The 18,559-nt window shown below is 40.1% G+C and overlaps 1 protein-coding gene and 5 non-coding genes across 6 annotated transcripts in view; 5 read left to right on the top strand and 1 right to left on the bottom strand.

Annotated features, from left to right (window-relative positions):
* The window catches only part of m1ap (meiosis 1 associated protein), a 50,949-nt gene that overhangs the window by 20,069 nt on the left and 12,321 nt on the right, over positions 1-18,559 (bottom strand). The gene's annotated exons all lie outside the window — the stretch shown is intronic.
* trnaa-cgc (transfer RNA alanine (anticodon CGC)) lies at positions 11,192-11,263 on the top strand. Its single transcript has one exon. It is a non-coding gene; the product is annotated as a tRNA-Ala (tRNA).
* Positions 12,431-12,502, top strand: trnaa-cgc (transfer RNA alanine (anticodon CGC)). Its single transcript has one exon. It is a non-coding gene; the product is annotated as a tRNA-Ala (tRNA).
* On the top strand, positions 12,782-12,853 carry trnaa-ugc (transfer RNA alanine (anticodon UGC)). Its single transcript has one exon. It is a non-coding gene; the product is annotated as a tRNA-Ala (tRNA).
* trnaa-cgc (transfer RNA alanine (anticodon CGC)) lies at positions 13,459-13,530 on the top strand. The gene has a single exon. It is a non-coding gene; the product is annotated as a tRNA-Ala (tRNA).
* On the top strand, positions 14,569-14,640 carry trnaa-cgc (transfer RNA alanine (anticodon CGC)). Its single transcript has one exon. It is a non-coding gene; the product is annotated as a tRNA-Ala (tRNA).

Below are 18,559 nucleotides of genomic sequence, written 5' to 3'. Positions count from 1 at the left end.
GTAGTTTATTTTAAAGGTGTTGAGGAGTAAAAAGTACAATATGTACCTCTGAAAACAAGTAAAATACAATTATAAGGGTGCATAAAATGGAAATAATCAAGTAAAAACCACAAAATTGTATTTGAGTACAGTACTTGATTATATACATATAACCAATGGTTATTGCTTTCATCTATTATTATACCAGTACAAATAAGTTGGACTTATTGTTAGAACATATTCCCAAATCACAGCATTATCAGAATGAATAACTCCGGTGAAATAAACCATGAAAAGTATCCCATAATGCCTGTCTAACTATTAGAAAAGGCCTCCACTAACACACTTTCACAAAGTGTACATAAGCACGAAGAAGCTCTGATGAATGTCTGTCGGTGGAATTTCCCTCTGACGGAGCGACATTGACAGCACGCTCTCTGTCCTTGTCTGTCAGAGTGTGTGTGAGCATTAATGATGAATAGCTCATTGATGGCGTATGAGACTGTGACAAACAGGACATTGATCATCTGGTCTGAAACACTCACTGAAACGCTCTCCAAACACCAGCGGCTGTGTGACCTAATTGCCTCGCAGTCACTTCTGATAAAGACATGCAAGCAGTCAAGGGGAAAATTATAGAGGACGGACACTTGAAAAGGGCACGAGGACAAGGGTTCTGTTATATGGCCATCATCATTAAGGCAGATGAGCAAGAGAAGAGGAACAAAAGAAGAGATATGGTGACAAAAAGTTAAGAGAAATTCCAAAAAAAGGGGAAATCCTTTTTATGATGGCTCATTTAATTAACTAACACTTTTATCCTAAGCGACTTACAATAAGTACTTTCCCTTCAATAAGCCAAACCACAGTAAGTGCTGGTTCATTAGTTTTGAATGAGCTTAAAATTAAGAAACAAAAACAAAACGTGTGTTAGTTATAACGGCCAAGATGCAGACTGTACACTAGATCAATACCACATTGTTTCTATTCAGAAGTACTCAGATCTTGTACTTAAGTAAAAGTAGTACCAGAATGAAGGAATACTTTATTACAAGTACACAAGTGTTAGCATCTAAATATACTTAAAGTATCAAAAGTACTCATTATGCAGATTAGTCAATTTTAGAATAATATTTATGATATGTTTTGATTATAGTTATTGATGCATTAAAGTGTTATCAAAGCTGGTAAAGGTGCAGCTAGTTATAAAGACTTTGTATACTGAGGGTAGATTGTTAGAGATGTCCCGATCCGATCACGTGATCGGGGATCGGAGCCGATCACGTGATTTTCAAAAGATCGGAATCGGGAGAAAAAAATCGGGGATCAGGATTTCTTTTTTAAAATTATTTTATTTAATGTTACAAAACAAAAATGACCATGTTCACGTCTTAAAGTCATCCTGAGGCCTTAGTTTTCGTTTCAAATACACAACATCATGTATGTGTTGCTTCTTTTGGGCTCTCTCAAATCTGGCAACAGAGTGGGCGCAGTGTCTAATAGTAGCAGTAAGCTAACGAGAGCCTACGTTCAGCTGGTGACTCGGGAGTCGGGACAGAGAAAATGTCAGGAGTTTGGAAGTATTATAAAATTGAAAGCGAAGGCAGTGTAACAGCCAGATGCAATGTTTGCAAGGCGGAGACTTTTAAAAGGAAAGAGAAACTGCCCTAGAACAGTGAAAAGGCCAACACAATAACAGCCAAGATAGCTGAATTCATCGCGTTGGATGACCAGCCGTTATCTGTTACCTTTGTTTTCTCTTAATGCATTGCATAAAGATCGGATCGGGAAAAATCGGTATCGGCAGATTGTCAAAATCAAATGATCGGAATCGGATCGGGAGCAAAAAAAGGTGATCGGGACATCCCTATAGCTTGTGACTAACTAAAGCCTTATTTAAGTGTGGATTATATTTCACATCATTAATCAAGATCTGCAAGGTAACTAAAGATATTAAATAAATGTAGTGGAGTAAAAATACAAGATTTACCTCCAAATTGTAGTGGAGTGGAAGTACGAAGTAGCAAACAAAATAACATTTGCGAGTAAACTACAAGTATCTAAAAATTGTACTTAAATTCAGATTGGATCCTAAATATAAAATATGCTTGGGTAAAAGATAATAAAATCATCAATATAAGTTCCTGTCTTCCCACTTAAAAATATTGCTGATAATACTACGCTTCCTGTAGACGACCCCAATGTGTCCGCTCACCAAAATAAGATCCAACTTATTATATAAACCTTGGCTTTTGCAACAATGTAAATGAAAAAGAATCATGTTGGAATGAGACAGATCAACAGATAGTAGAGTCATTGCAGGAGATCAACTGCCTGGTTTCAAGCAGAATGTGGAAACAGGAGAGATGGAAGAGAAGGACACAGACACTCAGAGGATGGCAGCTGGACCACTTCTTTGAAGCACTTGAAAAAAAAGAGGATGGAGGAAGAGAGGAGGCCTGCAGACGGTCATGGAGGCACTTAAGAGAGGATGGAAGGAAAAAAGAGATCAAAACGGCCTACTAATGAAAAGAGTTGATTGAATTTGTATTGCATACAACTTATGATGAAAGCTGAACAAGTCCACTTTCTAGGAATTAACAAGAGTTCTCATTCCTGAAAGAATAAAAAAAGATGTGGATAGATGATGGTGACAGTATAAGAGAGAAGATGGGAGCAGGATGGGGAGATCAGAGAGGCGATAGTACATAACAAACCTCTCCAAAGTGAATAGGAGAAATTACCTTGTTTCCCTTAAGTGGCTTGAAAGCCAGGATGAGAGACACAAAGTCTATCTGTTTATGCTCAGATACAGATAAAGAAGATGGGAAGAGAGAAAGACACACACAAGGATTTGTCTTCTTAGAATTAGAGAAATAGAGAGAAGGTAGAAAAGGGAAGTGGGATGAGGAAGAGTGGGCAAATGAATGTGAAACTAGTGAGAGGGGGAAGAGAAAGTGTGTCTGTGCAGAGGAAGGAAATGAGATGTGGTTGAGGGAGATCTTTGGACGGTAGAGACGGATTAACTGATGTTGTAGATAGCACAGGGTTAGATTCATGTCTTTGCCCGTTACGATTTAAACTAACCTCAGGCAAATGGAACACATTAGAAGTGACTTTAATTGCTCCCACACTGAGAGCTGGCTACTTGGAATTCTCTGAAGCTAAGGCACAGAAGTGAAAACAGATAGCATATTTTTAGCAACACCCTCTCTTGCTCTTTCTTCAAGCAAACATCTGTTGTTCTGGAAGTAACTGTATTAGAGGAATGACTGAAACACCTCCTTTGATCTGCAAAACATGTATCTGTAAACCACAACCACAGGAATACTCCACCATAACGTTATGAATCTCCATTAAATCTAGTCATGACCTTTTAACAAATTGGGCTTCAAACTGTTTAAAATCTAAAATGAACACATGACGGACAAACACGATTTTAGGAAGAGTATTATCTGTGCGTGATGCGGAGCACATCTCTCAGTGTGGGAGTAATATATTATGTTCCACATCCCGGTGTGAAGAGTGATGCCAGTCTCCATCTGTACCACCACCTGCTGCCCTGCTAACGTCACACAGAGGTGTGAACAGCCTGACCTTGGCAGCATGTGTGTGGCCAGATCCAAAGCATGCACTCCTATAACTCATGCACCTTTTATATGAAACTATATTTTAGATCTAGAGTTTTTTCTCCTTCCTTCTGCATTCTTGCTGTTGCATTTACGAGTGTTTCCTGTATGTGTGTGTGTTTTGCAGTAGCTGTGGTTGGGTGTGTGTGTCAGCAGGTCTGGGTGGGGTTTCCTCCCGTTCTCCCGCCACACACTAAACTCAACTAGCTGACTATGATGGAAAACAAACTGAGAGAAAGTCAAAGAGAGGGAGACCACGGATTGAATGACTCCAGGGGGGTATACTGCGAAGCAGGATTTTCGCTTAGCCGGCTAAATTCAGGGAAAACTCCGGCTTTCCGGTCATCCGAAGCTGGTTCTCTTTTTAGCAGGCTAGATCTCCATGGTAATATATGCTAAGCAGCTAACCTGGTCGGGACCAGGTTAGGTTGCAGGCTAAGAGCTCAACTCAGTGAAAGCACCGCCTGCTGACCAATCAGAGCTCAGTGTGCGGAGTTTAAAGCGATCAAGTCATATTACAGGAGAAAGGAAATACAGAAAAACTGCTGTCGCAGGAAAGACGGCCGGCAAAAATCACCGACTGTGTGAACGTGAACATTAATAGAATATCACCTCCCATCTTCAGAGCAATCTGACTATTATAACATTAGCGTTAAGAAAGCTTACTTAAATATCGGCCACAACATAAGTAACCGGATCAGAGTACATTAAGTACAGTCCGCGGCATATCACTTCATAATGTATCACATATCTCCTTATCTGAGTCAGCTGAGCCGTATCTGGCCGTGCAACACTCACAGCGTCACATACTGTATGCAGAAGTATTATTTTAAGCAACACATAAGTTGACGAAACACTCGAGACAAATGTAATGAAAGTCAGATCGTGTTTTAGATGGGGCAGTGATATCATAAACCTGTTGATGTAGCCTACGCATTCAAACACTTTTTCTTTTACCAGCTGTATTCACCTTGCAGGTGCAGCTATGTGGCTTTGATCCTGGATAAAGTGTTTAAGTCATGGATGTTTAAAGTTTAACTTCTTCATTTTTGACTAGTATTAAAGTTCACTTTTCATTCAGGAAGTATGACGCTGCGCTGTCAGTGCGCTTCTCCATGTTTGTGATTGGTCGAATGCTCCAGATACCACCCCTTTTATGTGAACGCGCACCTAACTAGATAGGACACGGCTGGCTTGAGCGATCCACTTGATAACCAGCGTCGTAGGACAGTTTAGCGAGAGCGCGTATGTTTTGGATTAGGCCAACCGGCTAACTCAAACATATCCAGGTTAGGTTGAACCAGGTTCGCAGTATAGGCCCCAGGTGTGTGGTTGAAGAAAAAGTGTTGGAAAGTCGTGTTTTTACACACAACCAATTACACAAAAATGTAGGAATGGTGTTTATTAACATAGGAGTTGGGTTTACACTTCACAGGATTGATGTACTGAGCATCTCTGAAATACCATCAATAATATCATCCAGTTACTCCCAAGTCATGATAACATTTTAAACTTTTTAAACTAATTGAAATGTTTACATTTACTGAGACTGCAGCTACAGATCAATGGCATACAACCAGAGACTGTCGACGTGTACGAATAATAATACAACCTCAGAATTTAAGAATAAAAACACTTGAACTGTATTCAACTCTGACAACGGCCGCCTCATTTCAATTTCAGAGAGTACACTTTTTTTAAATTAAGAAAAAGTCTAGACTTGTCCCCTGCTAATTTACATTTAAAGTTATTTGAATAGCCAACATCAACAGTAGTAATTATTACACTACGTATAAGCTGTTGCATTGTTCAGACACTTCACTATTGTTTTAAGACATAGTTTAAGAATGAGGAAACTACTTAAAAGGAATCGTTTTGACTTTTACTGGTGGAGAATAACATTTTCATTACATATGTTTCTCGCTAGCAAAACATTTTTGACAAGCTAAAGTAGCTATGTCACACGCACAATTCTATTTTAAGTCCAGTGTATGACTCTATTCATCTTGATTTTGAAAGCCGAGCAGATTAAGACTTTAGTTATTAAAACCAAAGTTGCCTGCGCTCCCTCTGCAGAAGCATCTTTGAAGAAGTTCCAAGGTTACTGCTCTGTAACTCCCTGGGGAGTGAAGGGAGAGGAGAAGCTTCCTCTGGGGAACTGATGAAGTCTCTCTTTTTTATTGTAATGTACTTCAAGAAATAAGGCTGCTTCTGAGACTTGTCTCACCCTTTTATAAGTCTTGGCTAAGGGCCAGTGAATTATAATGCTTCTCTCAAGTGAGAGTAAATGTTTGGAAGTCATTATTCCTGCGACTCAAAATGGATTTACGGGATGAACGCTGATCCAAGTGCAACTGTGTGGGGTGTGGGAATGGCTTAAGTGTTCTGCAGGAGGCAAATAGGGAGGGAAAACCCTTCTGAATACATGCATATTCAAGGTGGCAGTGACAAAGATAGAGACAGGCATCAGTGCTGCAGGCAGTAACAGCTAACATGATTACACAAAACACCCGCCAACCTGGCAACATGTATACATTGTGATCTGTGTGTGTAGACGGAAAGCAGGCTCCCCTCAGTGTGTATGTATAGTTTCGTCATTTTCTTCTTTGTGACAATGACATGCTGAACTAATATCACCGTTTGAGGCCGATAAACATAACTTCATTCATGTGGAAGTGAATCATTCAGAGATTGTGCCCACCTAAAGAGCAAAAAAAGCATTTGAAAGTAGCATTTCACTCGATGGAGTTTGAATCTAAGCAGACCCATTTCTAAAAACAAACAGCATTTTGAAGTAGATTACAATACATCTATGTTAATTCATCATGCTATGTGGTAAAACAAGAGAGATAAGGTGAAAGCAGAGGAAATGGGATACTTCACAGAAGAAGAAGCGAGGGAGGAAGACAAAACATCGCTAAGAATTTCTCCTCCTAAGAAGAGACGTAGATTAAGAGCAAAGGGAGGCGGAGGAGAGGTAATTAAGTTGCTGGAGAGAGAAAAGAAGGAAAGAGGAAGAACGTCTTCTCATCCCTCTGTTACACTTTGATGGAGCAAGGCAGATCCGGTGGAGCGGAGAATGATGAGAAGTGAAATGGTAGGAGGAAATGATGATAAACATTTGTACTCAACACACCAACATGCTTTCTCTCTCTGTTCCACACACTTCTTCTCTTAGTCTTAACCACAACTGTCATCCATCCCTTGTAAGCTACTTATCTCTCCGAACAAACTGGAAGGACAGATATGAGAAGAAAAGAGAAATCTGGAGGGGGGAACGCTGAGCCAGGGCTCTGGGCAGTTTGAGAAAAGGAAGAGAGAGATAGATTGCACAAAGTGGGAGAGGATTAGCGGAGATATAATAAACTGTAATCCTTTTCTTTTGAGAGATGGATCCAAGGATCTCTGATTGGGTGTCAGTTTGAAAGAGCTATCTGTCCGAGATATGCTTTTAGACTGCTTCTACCTTTAGCCTTGAGCAAAATCGCTCTCAAGATGAGCTCTTTCTTCTCCCAGTAATGTGTCTTGGTGTGAATTTAATTCTACATTTAATTACAAACTCATACATTCTGGTATTCTTACCTGTGCTTTTAAATTTGGATTTAAAGTAGTTTTGAAAAATCTGTCACGCTGTCTCTTTAAAGATATCAAAAAAAGATGTCCTCTCCTTAAACCGTCCCAGAACAGACTTATTTCAGCCCTCTGTAACAAGGTGTCAGATCTCAGGTGTCTCTCCACAGATAAGCTCAGGAGGTGGATATTGGCTTTTTTCGCTTCCAGTAGATACATGGACTTCTATACTGAAACTGGCTGATTCAACCTCTCTATGTGCACGTCACTGCTTAATTCAGTTCAAAGTGGTACATAGAGCTCATATTTCAAAACTCAAACATCCCAAATGTATCCTGATGTTAGTCCAAACTGTGATACATGCCAAACTGCTGAAGCCTCTCTCATTCATATGTACTGGTCCTGCCCTCGCCTCAGTATGTACTGGACAGAGATCTTTCAAACTTTATCCTAGGTGTTCAGTACTGAACTGATTCCAAATCCTCTGGCTGCCATATTTGGGGTTATAAGAAAGGAGATGTATTTAACTGCAGAACGGCGGCGATCTCTGTCCTTTGCTCTCCTCCTAGCTCGTCGAGCCATCCTGCTTAAGTGGAGGGACAGTGTCCCGCCCACTCACTCACAATGGTTGACAGACCTTATGCCCTGCATGAAACTTGAAAAGATCAGATATTCACTTTTATATTAAAACTGGACTTTTCAGGAAGCCTGGGAACCTTTTATTAATACATTCCACACACTATAAAACCATCTGCTATTGGTATAGCCTATCTGCAGCATATGTATGTATGAGTGTGTATACAGCAGATTTGTATGAGTATAGGTATTTGCTGCATGTTTGTGCATATGTATTACACGCATATACAGTGGGGCAAAAAAGTATGTAGTCAGCCACCAATTGTGCAAGTTCTCCCACTTAAAAAGATGAGAGAGGCCTGTAATTTTCACCCTAGGTACACTTCAACTATGAGAGACAAAATGAGAAAAAGAAAAAAAAAAATCCAGAAAATCACATCGTCTGATTTTTAAAGAATTTATTTGCAAATTATGGTGGAAAATAAATATTTGGTCAATAACAAAAGTTCATCTCAATACTTTGTTATATACCCTTTGTTGGCAATAACAGAGGTCAAACGTTTTCTGTAAGTCTTCACAAGGTTTTCACACACTGTTGCTGCTATTTTGGCCCATTCTTCCAAGGAGATCTCCTCTAGAGCATGATGTTTTGGGGCTGTCGCTGGGCAACACAGACTTTCAACTCCCTCCAAAGATTTTCTATGGGGTTGAGATCTGGAGACTGGCTAGGCCACTCCAGGACCTTGAAATGCTTCTTACGAAGCCACTCCTTCGTTGCCCAGGCGGTGTGTTTGGGATCATTGTCATGCTGAAAGACCCAGCCACGTTTCATCTTCAATGCCCTTGCTGATGGAAGGAGGTTGTCACTCAAAATCTCACGATACATGGCCCCATTCATTCGTTCCTTTGCCCGGATCAGTCGTCCTGGTCCCTTTGCAGAAAAACAGCCCCAAATCATGATGTTTCCACCCCCATGTTTCACAGTCGGTATGGTGTTCTTTGGATGCAACTCAGCATTCTTTCTCCTCCAAACACGTCTAGTTGAGTTTTTACCAAAAAGTTCTATTTCGGTTTCATCTGACCATATGACATTCTCCCAATCCTCTTCTGGATCATCTAAATGCTCTCTAGCAAACTTCAGACGGGCCTGGACATGTACTGGCTTAAGCAGGGGGACACGTCTGGCACTGCAGGATTTGAGTCCCTGGCGGCGTAGTGTGTTACTGATGGTAGCCTTTGTTACTTTGGTCCCAGCTCTCTGCAGGTCATTGACTAGGTCCCTCCGTGTGGTTCTGGGATTTTTGCTCACCGTTCTTGTGATCATTTTGACCCCACGGGGTGAGATCTTGCGTGGAGCCCCAGATCGAGGGAGATTATCAGTGGGCTTGTATGTCTTCCATTTTCTAATAATTGCTCCCACAGTTGATTTCTTCACACCAAGCTGCTTACCTATTGCAGATTCAGTCTTCCCAGCCTGGCAGGTCTACAATTTAGTTTCTGGTGTCCTTTGACAGCTCTTTGGTCTTGGCCATAGTGGAGTTTGGAGTGTGACTGTTTGAGGTTGTGGACAGGTGTCTTTTATACTGATAACGAGTTCAAAGAGGTGCCATTAATACAGTTAACAAGTGGAGGACAGAGTAGGCTCTTAAAGAAGAAGTTACAGGTCTGTGAGACCCAGAAATCTTGTTTGTTTGTAGGTGACCAAATACTTATTTTACCGAGGAATTTACCAATTAATTCATTACAAATCCTACAATGTGATTTCCTGGATTCTTTCCCCCGATTCTGTCATTCATCTAACAATGTTCCTGATAAATAATCTTGTGTTTGAGACTCACTGACAGTGAATGTACGGGATTACGGGTCGTTGTTATTGTTTGTTTATGTTCTTTGTAATAATGTGTTCTCTTTGTACATACAATCAGAACAGACCACTGTCTCATTTGTATGCATATATTTTGCTTTCCATCTCTAAATGACAAACACTGTTTATGCATTGTCGAAACACAATACAAATATTTTTTATCAGAAAGATATGAAAGATTTTTCAAAAGGTTTTGTAATATTGTTGCAAAATTAGAGCTACTCTGGTAATTATATTACAAAAAGACTGATGTACCATTTACATTAGGAGGACCTAATTCAAAGCCTATTCAAATCTAAATATATCAACAGAAAGATATACAAGTTATGTAACACCCGTCCGTATGGACATTATAGCTAAAAAATAAACTTTTTAAAATAAATTCCTTAAATTGAATGTAATGTAATAATTTGCATGTGCAGTCACATATTCTGAACATATGAACATATTGCAGTTCAGGTTCATCTTGAAAATGAATCAAAGCAATCAAACATTACAAATACAAATTGAATGCAGTATTTTCAAAATCTACCTGTAAATGTTTCAATAATTAAAATTCGATATGAAATATTAGACATTATGGAAAGGAAGCTTCTGTAATGTTGATATAGTTTGCAAATGTAAAATAGACTGAACATCATCTTTTTTTATCACAGATTTAAGACATTGCAGTTTAAATATGATGCATGTAAATAGAGGGGATGTAGCTCAGTTGTAGAGTGCATGCTTCGCATGTATGAGCTCCTGGGTTCAATACCCAGCATCTCCATATTTATTCATGAAGTGAGAGTGTACTGGGGAAGCAAGTCATTCGTGTTTAAGACAAACAGTAATATTTGGGTTCATTGGAAATATGGTGGTTGCGTTCAGTATATTCTCAGCTGTGAACCTCTTGAAGGAGCAGTCGGCTGTGTTTGTGTATGTATTAGGAAATAATGTTTACCTCAGAGCTAAAGTAAAAGCAATAAAGGAGTTCATTGATGTGAGACGGGCGGGTGGATTGATAGAGGACAGATCATGACGGAATAATACACAACCTTCAAAGGCAATCTCTAAAAACGCTCTGTGGTGTTTGAATAGAAAAACGTCTGTCACTTGAAACCTGGATTTGGGGATTAACTGTACGTAGATGGAATGACTGTGCTGTTGTCAGATTGAGAAGCCTTTGCAAACTGAGTATTTGAATGAAATAAAAGCTTTGAGAAAGCTGAGAAGTGATGTGAAAAAGAAAAAGACATTCAACAGTTTGAATGAATATTTGTCAAAATATGATGATGAGCAAACAGATTTAGAAAGCTGTTTGAAAGGATTAACAGGGAGTTTTTAGAAGCATCCGTCACATAGATTTTCATAAAACTGCACCTTATTATAAAGCATGAGAAAAAATGGATTACACAACAATTACAGAATAATACTTATTTGCATTCAGATTTTAATAATATGCAGAAAAGCAAGGAAAATAAATAAAGACTGTGGCACACACAAGGTATGCACATTCAGATACCCTGATACTGATGTAGCTCTCAGCATCTCACACGGAACAAATACAGACAGATTAAAAGTCCTTATAAGAGGGGATGTAGTTCAGTGGTAGAGCGCATGCTTCGCATGTAAGAGGTCCTGGGTTCAATCCCCAGCATCTCCATCTGACATGCGTTATGCTTATATAAAACACACACAGAGCATCTTTAGAGCAGAGGCCTGTACTACGAAGCTGGTTCAACCTAACCTGGATATGTTTGAGTTAGCCGGTTGGCCTAATCCAAAACATACACGCTCTCGCTAAACTGTACTACGACGCTGGTTATCAAGTGGATCGCTCAAGCCAGCCGTGTCCTATCTAGTTAGGTGCGCGTTCACATGAAAGGGGTGGTATCTGGAGAATTCGACCAATCACAAACATGGACAAGCGTACTGACAGCGCAGCGTCATACTTCCTGAATGAAAAGTCAACTATAATATTAGACATATGAAGAAGTTAAACTTTAAACATCCATGACTTAAACACTGTATCCAGGATAAAAGCCACAGAGCTGCACCTGCAAGGTGAATACAGCTGGTAAAAGAAAAAGTGTTTGAATGCGTACATTAACAGGTTTATGATATCACTGCCCCATCTAAAACACGATCTGACTTCAATTACATTTGTCTCGAGTGTTTTGTCAACTTCATGTGTTGCTTAAAATAATACTTCTGCATACAGTATGTGTCACTGTGAGTGTTGCATGGCCAGATACGGCTCAGCTGACTCAGATAAGGAAATATGATACATTATGAAGTGATATGCCGCGGACTGTACTTAATGTACTCTGATCCGGTTACTTATGTTGTGGCAGATATTTAAGTAAGCTTTCTTAACGCTAATGTTATAATAGTCAGATTGCTCTGAAGATGGAGGTGATATTCTATTAATGTTCACGTTCACACAGTCGGTGATTTTTGCCGGCCGTCTTTCCTGCAACGGCAGCTTTTCTGTATTTCCTTTCTCCTGTAATATGACTTGATCGCTTTAAACTCCGCACACTGAGCAGAAACCCAGAGTTTACCCTGAAGTTAGCCGGCTAAGTGAAAATCCTGCTTCGTAGTACAGGCCTCTGCTGTGACCTTGCAGAACAGAAGACAACACAACAATAGCACCTCCACTTCTTGCTGCATAGAGTTCAGAAGACACAGTGGTTACCTGTAACTAACTAGAAAATGGCACAACCTTCCCTCCCATCAAAGAATATTTGAAACTTCCCAATTGTCTTTCCAACTCTCAACAATTAACGTAGCGGCTCATCACAGCTTTTCTTCTAAACATTGACACCTGGGGGATGTAGCTCAGTGGTAGAGTGCATGCTTCGCATGTATGAGGTCCTGGGTTCAATCCCCAGTATCTCCACTTCTTGTAAATAGCATAAGAAACAACAAATCATGTCTCAACATACAAGGCTTTTCTACGAGCACTTCAGACAAAAAACAAGATAGCGAGTCTGACATGTTGTGACAGTTGCCTAACAGCATAACTGTTTCCATGCTTGTTAGCACTGTCGGTCAATGTTTCCTTAACCTCCTCTGTCATATAGTGCTCTACTGGGAAGATGCATGTAAAACATGCATCTTGTCTAAACGTATTGGTGACTTGTATCATTTATAGTTGATGGGATCGCTGGTATTCAGAGGGGATGTAGCTCAGTGGTAGAGTGCATGCTTTGCATGCATGAGGTCCTGGATTCAATCCCCAGCATCTCCATCTGATATGCTTGTGCTTATATAAAACACACACAGGGCATCTTTAGACCAGAGGCCTATACTACGAAGCCGGTTCAACCTAACCTGGATATGTTTGAGTTACCCGGCTCATCTAATCCAAAACAGACACACTCTCGCTAAACTGTCCTACGACGCTGGTTATCAACTCGTTAACTCAAGCCAGTTTTGTCCTATCTAGTTAGGTGCGCGTTCACATGAAAGGGGTGGTATCTGGAGCATTCGACCAATCACAAACATGGACAAGCGTACTGACAGCGCAGCGTCATACTTCCTCAATGAAAAGTCAACTATAATATTAGACATATGAAGAAGTTAAACTTTAAACATCCATGACTTAAACACTGTATCCAGGATAAAAGTCACAGAGCTGCACCTGCAAGGTGAATACAGCTGGTAAAAGAAAAAGTGTTCTGAATGCGTACATTAACAGGTTTATGATATCACTGCCCCGTCTAAAACACGATCTGACTTTAATTACATTTGACTCGAGTGTTTCGTCAACTTAATATGTTGCTTAAAATAATACTTCTTAAACGTATTGGTGACTTGTATCATTTATAGTTGATGGGATCGCTAGTATCCAGAGGGGATGTAGCTCAGTGGTAGAGTGCATGCTACGCATGTATGAGGTCCTGGGTTCAATCCCCAGCATCTCCAGGCCTGACTTTAAAATAGTTTAGGTTATAAAATAATTCCTGTATTTCCTGTGATATATGGAAACAAGCTGTTTATAAAAACCTGTTAGAACATTCCTGAGTGTCATACTAGCTGTCAAGCCAATACTGTTTTAACAATTGGGTTGTATTCATTCAAAATATATTTCACACACGTTGTGTTTGAGCTGCTTTGATTAGCCAAACAGAACACGACACTTCAAGGTAATCTCTACATTGTAACCTCTAGTAGCCCTATGTAAACAAAGGCATTTGCCAACAAAGGCACTGAAATAGGATTACTGCATGTTAGAAAACATCCATGTAAGCAGTCAAACATGTTAAAGAATATGTTAGACAAAGGACGTACACACACTTGTGTGGCTTTAAGGATAAATGCAATGCACTCAGTAATTTGTTGATGACTAACAGAAGCTATACTTTGCTCATTATGATCAGAGATAAAAAAAAAAGAGACAGTTACCAGTATCATTAATACAATATCAAATGGTGACATTTTCTGTGGAGAAATGGTGTCACATTGGAATGCAGGAGTTCAAAGCACTGTGACATGAAGCGCTGGTGGCTTTCAAGCCTACAGCATCCCAGTATTTACCATATCAAGATACTTTAGATATGGAAAGATGAACTACTCAACATCGGTATGGAGATTTGTCTCAGAGGGAAATGTCTATTTCTGATGATGGAACAACTTTATAGGAGTGGAATCATTCACATGCGAACCCCTCCTGTGATTCACTGACATTCACACTATTTATAGAATCCGAGATGTGCAGTTTTCAACAAGGCTGCATTTATTAAAGCAGCCTGTTTCTGATCACAGCTGAGTCACTGCAGCTCTGCAATATGTAAAGAAGTCATTGTGTGAAATATGCCGTCTTGACTAGTGTACATGCAGACACCATATCATTTTGAGAAGAGCTTAGATGCATTCTGCAATATGACTGTACTATATTGTTACATAAAGACTTTGACAGACCATAGATCTGCTGTAAATATCATATTTTACATGTTCTATACAGGGGATGTAGCTCAGTGGTAGAGCGCGTGCTTCGCATGTATGAGGTCCTGGGTTCAATCCCCAGCATCTCCATTTGGTTAAAAACAGGTAAAGTACAGTAGATAGGAAAGTACAGGCAAATGCAACAAAGTCTCTCTGTAACTCTTGACTTCAGGAAGACATTTGCAATTAGTTTCATAATGTGACAGTCAATCTGGGGCCTGCCCCTTTAAACTAAGACACAACCACTAACAACTGTAAAATGGTTACTTCATTCAAATCCTGTTAATCTCATGTAGGTGATAGGTGTATATGTATCAAAGTGCTGCAAAAAAGGGAAAGCTGGCATCTTTTCCCTGAAAAAGTAAAGACATAGAGATTAGTGGACTTTAGGGAGCCTCTTAACTTCTGGAGAAATGATCATGTCAAGGTTATCCTGTGTTTTCCGTACATTTTGTTGTGGTTCAAGCAGGCTCTAGGATACAGAGAGAGAAAGAGAAGCAGCTCAGGGGAGAAAGGCCAGGTGTTCATCGAGACAGTCATTTATCACTGTAGCTGCACCAGACAGTGCTCGTGAGCATGCATGTGCACGTGCAAAGACTGTCCGTCACAGTGTGTGTTCTCTAGTGCGTACGATGACTTTGCAAAAAATAAACTGATGATTCTATTTCGAGAGTTAATAAAAGCTTAGTCTGGTTTACTTGCGTCAATGTGAATACAACGTGTGCTTGTGTGAGGCCAAATGGAGAACATTATCCAGAAGCTGCATTGTTGTGTGATGCTTGTTTGGAAAATGACATTGAACAGGACCTTCCTTTGGCACGCAGTATAAAGTTAATATCAGATATATCATTTGTCTCTCATTGTCACTATCGTGTTCAGGAAGGTTCTAAACACTTCACTGATGAACCACAGAATCACATGGAAAACTTGCTGTGTCACCTCTCCCGCTGTATCCGCTTGACAACCTTTGACTTTCACAATCTTTCTGGCAGTTTGGGAACAGACTCTGCTGGAGATACAGCACAGATGGGGCAATATTTCACCACACGCAGTCTGGCAACTAAAATGATATTTGGGTTGATGCCAGCACTACCGTCACCCACCCCATAATGCAACCTGCCAGAGGCTAGATCTGCACATCTACTGATAGTGTTATCATCGTGTGTCTGTCACTAAGCTTCCTATTTATCGATCTGATTCTCTCCACTCTGCCCTTTTGCAGCATTTCTTTGTATTTCTTTGTCTCTCTCTTTTCAAAGGCAGGCGTAGTTCCCTCTGCCCTTCTCTGTTCTGCCTTCACCTCTACCTTGTCATTGAGGTCTGACCATTTTATAAAACAACGACTGTTAATTAATTGCATCAACAGAATGCAGACACTAAATACAGCGAAGACTGACAACAAACACCCCCTCAGTAACAACCTTGTTTTGACTTATCCATCTAACATCCCTTTTTGGCCAGCCAACTTTATTCTTAAAATGCTATTTTGCATAATTTCCTCCACAAACTCTAACCTCGATTTCATCATGGGGAATAAGAAAAGAAAAACTCTTTAGCACCGTTTAGTGCGAACCAGCCGCATCCCTGGGGAATGCTCATCTAACAAAGAAGCTAGTTACTTATAGACCTTACGTTTTGTCTGCAACGGTTGATATCCGTCTGGCTCTTATGACACAGTATCCTACAGTATGTGTCTACCATGTGGAGGAATGCAGTTACAACTACTAGTTATGTAGAAAGTGGACATAAACAGACAGGAAATGCAGGGAGGGAGAGGACTATGACATGCAACAGCCATGAGAAATTATGCTACTCAAGACATTTGAGTTATTTGGGGTTATCCAATATTGTCAGATTTTAGTATAATGTATAAAACTTAAGAGCTGAAACCACAAGGCATTTACATGTTTTACTATGAATCCGAACAATGGGAATAAAGTGCTTTTGCTGCTGTCTCTTCCTAAGGATCCAAAGCATCCAGTGTGGGACAACTTGTCCGATGTTCTTCAGTCAACAACTTGACTGTGAGAAGGAAAACCAAAACCACCAGTGCCATAATCATCTCTGTCTCTCTCTGCTCTGTGACCCATTTCTCCATGTCCCTGCTGCTCGAATGTACAACTACATATCAGGCCAGGGATTCAAAGAAACCCTGGCGGAAATTCAACAAAAACAGGATGCTTATCAAGGCGGTGGCTCTTAAGACACTCACACACATGTTTGTGCTTTAATACCCTAACCCTAACCATCACAACTGCATGTGTGGACAACTGTATAGCCATTACCTGAAAGAGCTGTATTTGAGAATGGAAGTGTCCGCATTTTTAGACAAATTCAGGCAATGGCAGGAGACTCAGTTTTTCACGCCCTACTCAAGCACCACCCCCCTCGTCTAAATCAAACTAAGTATTTTCAGTAAGTGAGACCACTTCTGACAGACTGATCTCCTGTTGTGTGCTACTTGTATGAAAGGGAAACTCCAGACAATGTGCGGACCTGCTTCTCCGGATATAAGGAGTTCATATGAGGAAATAGCTTAAGATCCAACCTTAACCTGTCAAACTTAACCCTTAAAAAGCACTTAGCAGAAGTGAGGAACACCCAAAATGTTCACACTTTCAAATTAGGAGGCTAAACGAGTTACACGGCTGTCGGGTTTTTGAAAAGTAAGAAATGTGTGTGTTTGTGGCAGTTGACACTTACACATACATAGTTATGTAATCAATCTTTATTCAAGACAAGAGTTGGGACCACTTTTCTTAGCAGGAAGTGAGTGAGTGACGATTAAAGGGAGTTAAAAAATGAGTTATGGCTTTACTTCCAAGTTTGACTTTGTTACAAAAAGAAAAATGGATACTCCACCCACTTCCTATAATATACTGCACACCATGGACTTACACAGGGGGCTCAAATAAAGAGTCTGGTGTTCAGTGAGACGTATTTGCTGCACAGAGCATTCCCTCCCAGCATCTGACACACACGGAGACTATTAAGATTCCACAACGCACCCAGATTCCAGAAATTGACAGAATAAACATTGCTCCATAAATATCTGCGTATTAGATTTGCTGTATTACTTACACATGTCTTCAAATTAAAAAGTGATTTACAAATTGAGGGAGTAAACCGGACATATTTTAAATAGTAAACTGTCATTTCGAGCAGTTTTGTATCTACTCTTGTGGGTTACACCCCAACTGCAGGTATTTGAACTATTTGTTGGCCCTGTCAATTTTCACTAGTGTAGCAGTAGCTTAAAAACACAATTTGATGACCTTTATAGCATTCAGAAACACTGAGTACAAATCACACAGGCCAGACAGCTAAACTTCTTATCTTTGATTTAACCCAGCTTCAGTCTTCAGTCTGATGAACTCTGAGGTCAATAGGGGCTATTGGATGTAGCACTGACCCCAGTTGATGTTCTCACAGAACTTCATCCAAAGTATTTGTGGTTTTACACTAAGTAATGTCCCGGACTGATATACAATATAGAGCACCATCAGGGTGCAATTATGAAATATCTGAAAAACATGTTCCATGTCTCCGATTTCAATCATTTAAGATTTATTAGGAAACACAGGATATGCATATTGAAACTGACACCTCTGTCACACAGGAACAAAAAACACCCATACTTTTAGTAAATCTGACTAAGTAGAGAAGCCTTCTACACGCTTTTACGACCAATAACAATGTGTTTGGAGATGTTATGGTCAATAATGTTTCTCCACTGTGGAAAGAACCGTTTTTAATAACGCAGCTTTATGTGGGACAGCAGTGGTCTCATAGCACGCTGCTGTTTACACAATAGAGAGAGTGTGGGCTGTAGTATCAAAGAGCTGGAGATTGGTTTGAACCACTTAGGGCGGTAAACACTTGGAGGAACACCCTTGAAAAAGAGATCTTTTTATCTCAAGGGGCTTCACTTGGTTAAATAAAGGCTACAAACAAACAAACAAACAAACACAGTGATCTGGTCCCAGCAGCTAAGAGGGTGCAGGCATCC

This window comes from Pseudochaenichthys georgianus, chromosome 18, assembly GCF_902827115.2.
Source record: "Pseudochaenichthys georgianus chromosome 18, fPseGeo1.2, whole genome shotgun sequence".
Lineage (NCBI taxonomy): Eukaryota > Metazoa > Chordata > Actinopteri > Perciformes > Channichthyidae > Pseudochaenichthys > Pseudochaenichthys georgianus.
The sequence above is the reverse complement of the archived record's forward strand: the minus strand, read 5'-3'. Positions and strand labels throughout refer to the sequence as shown.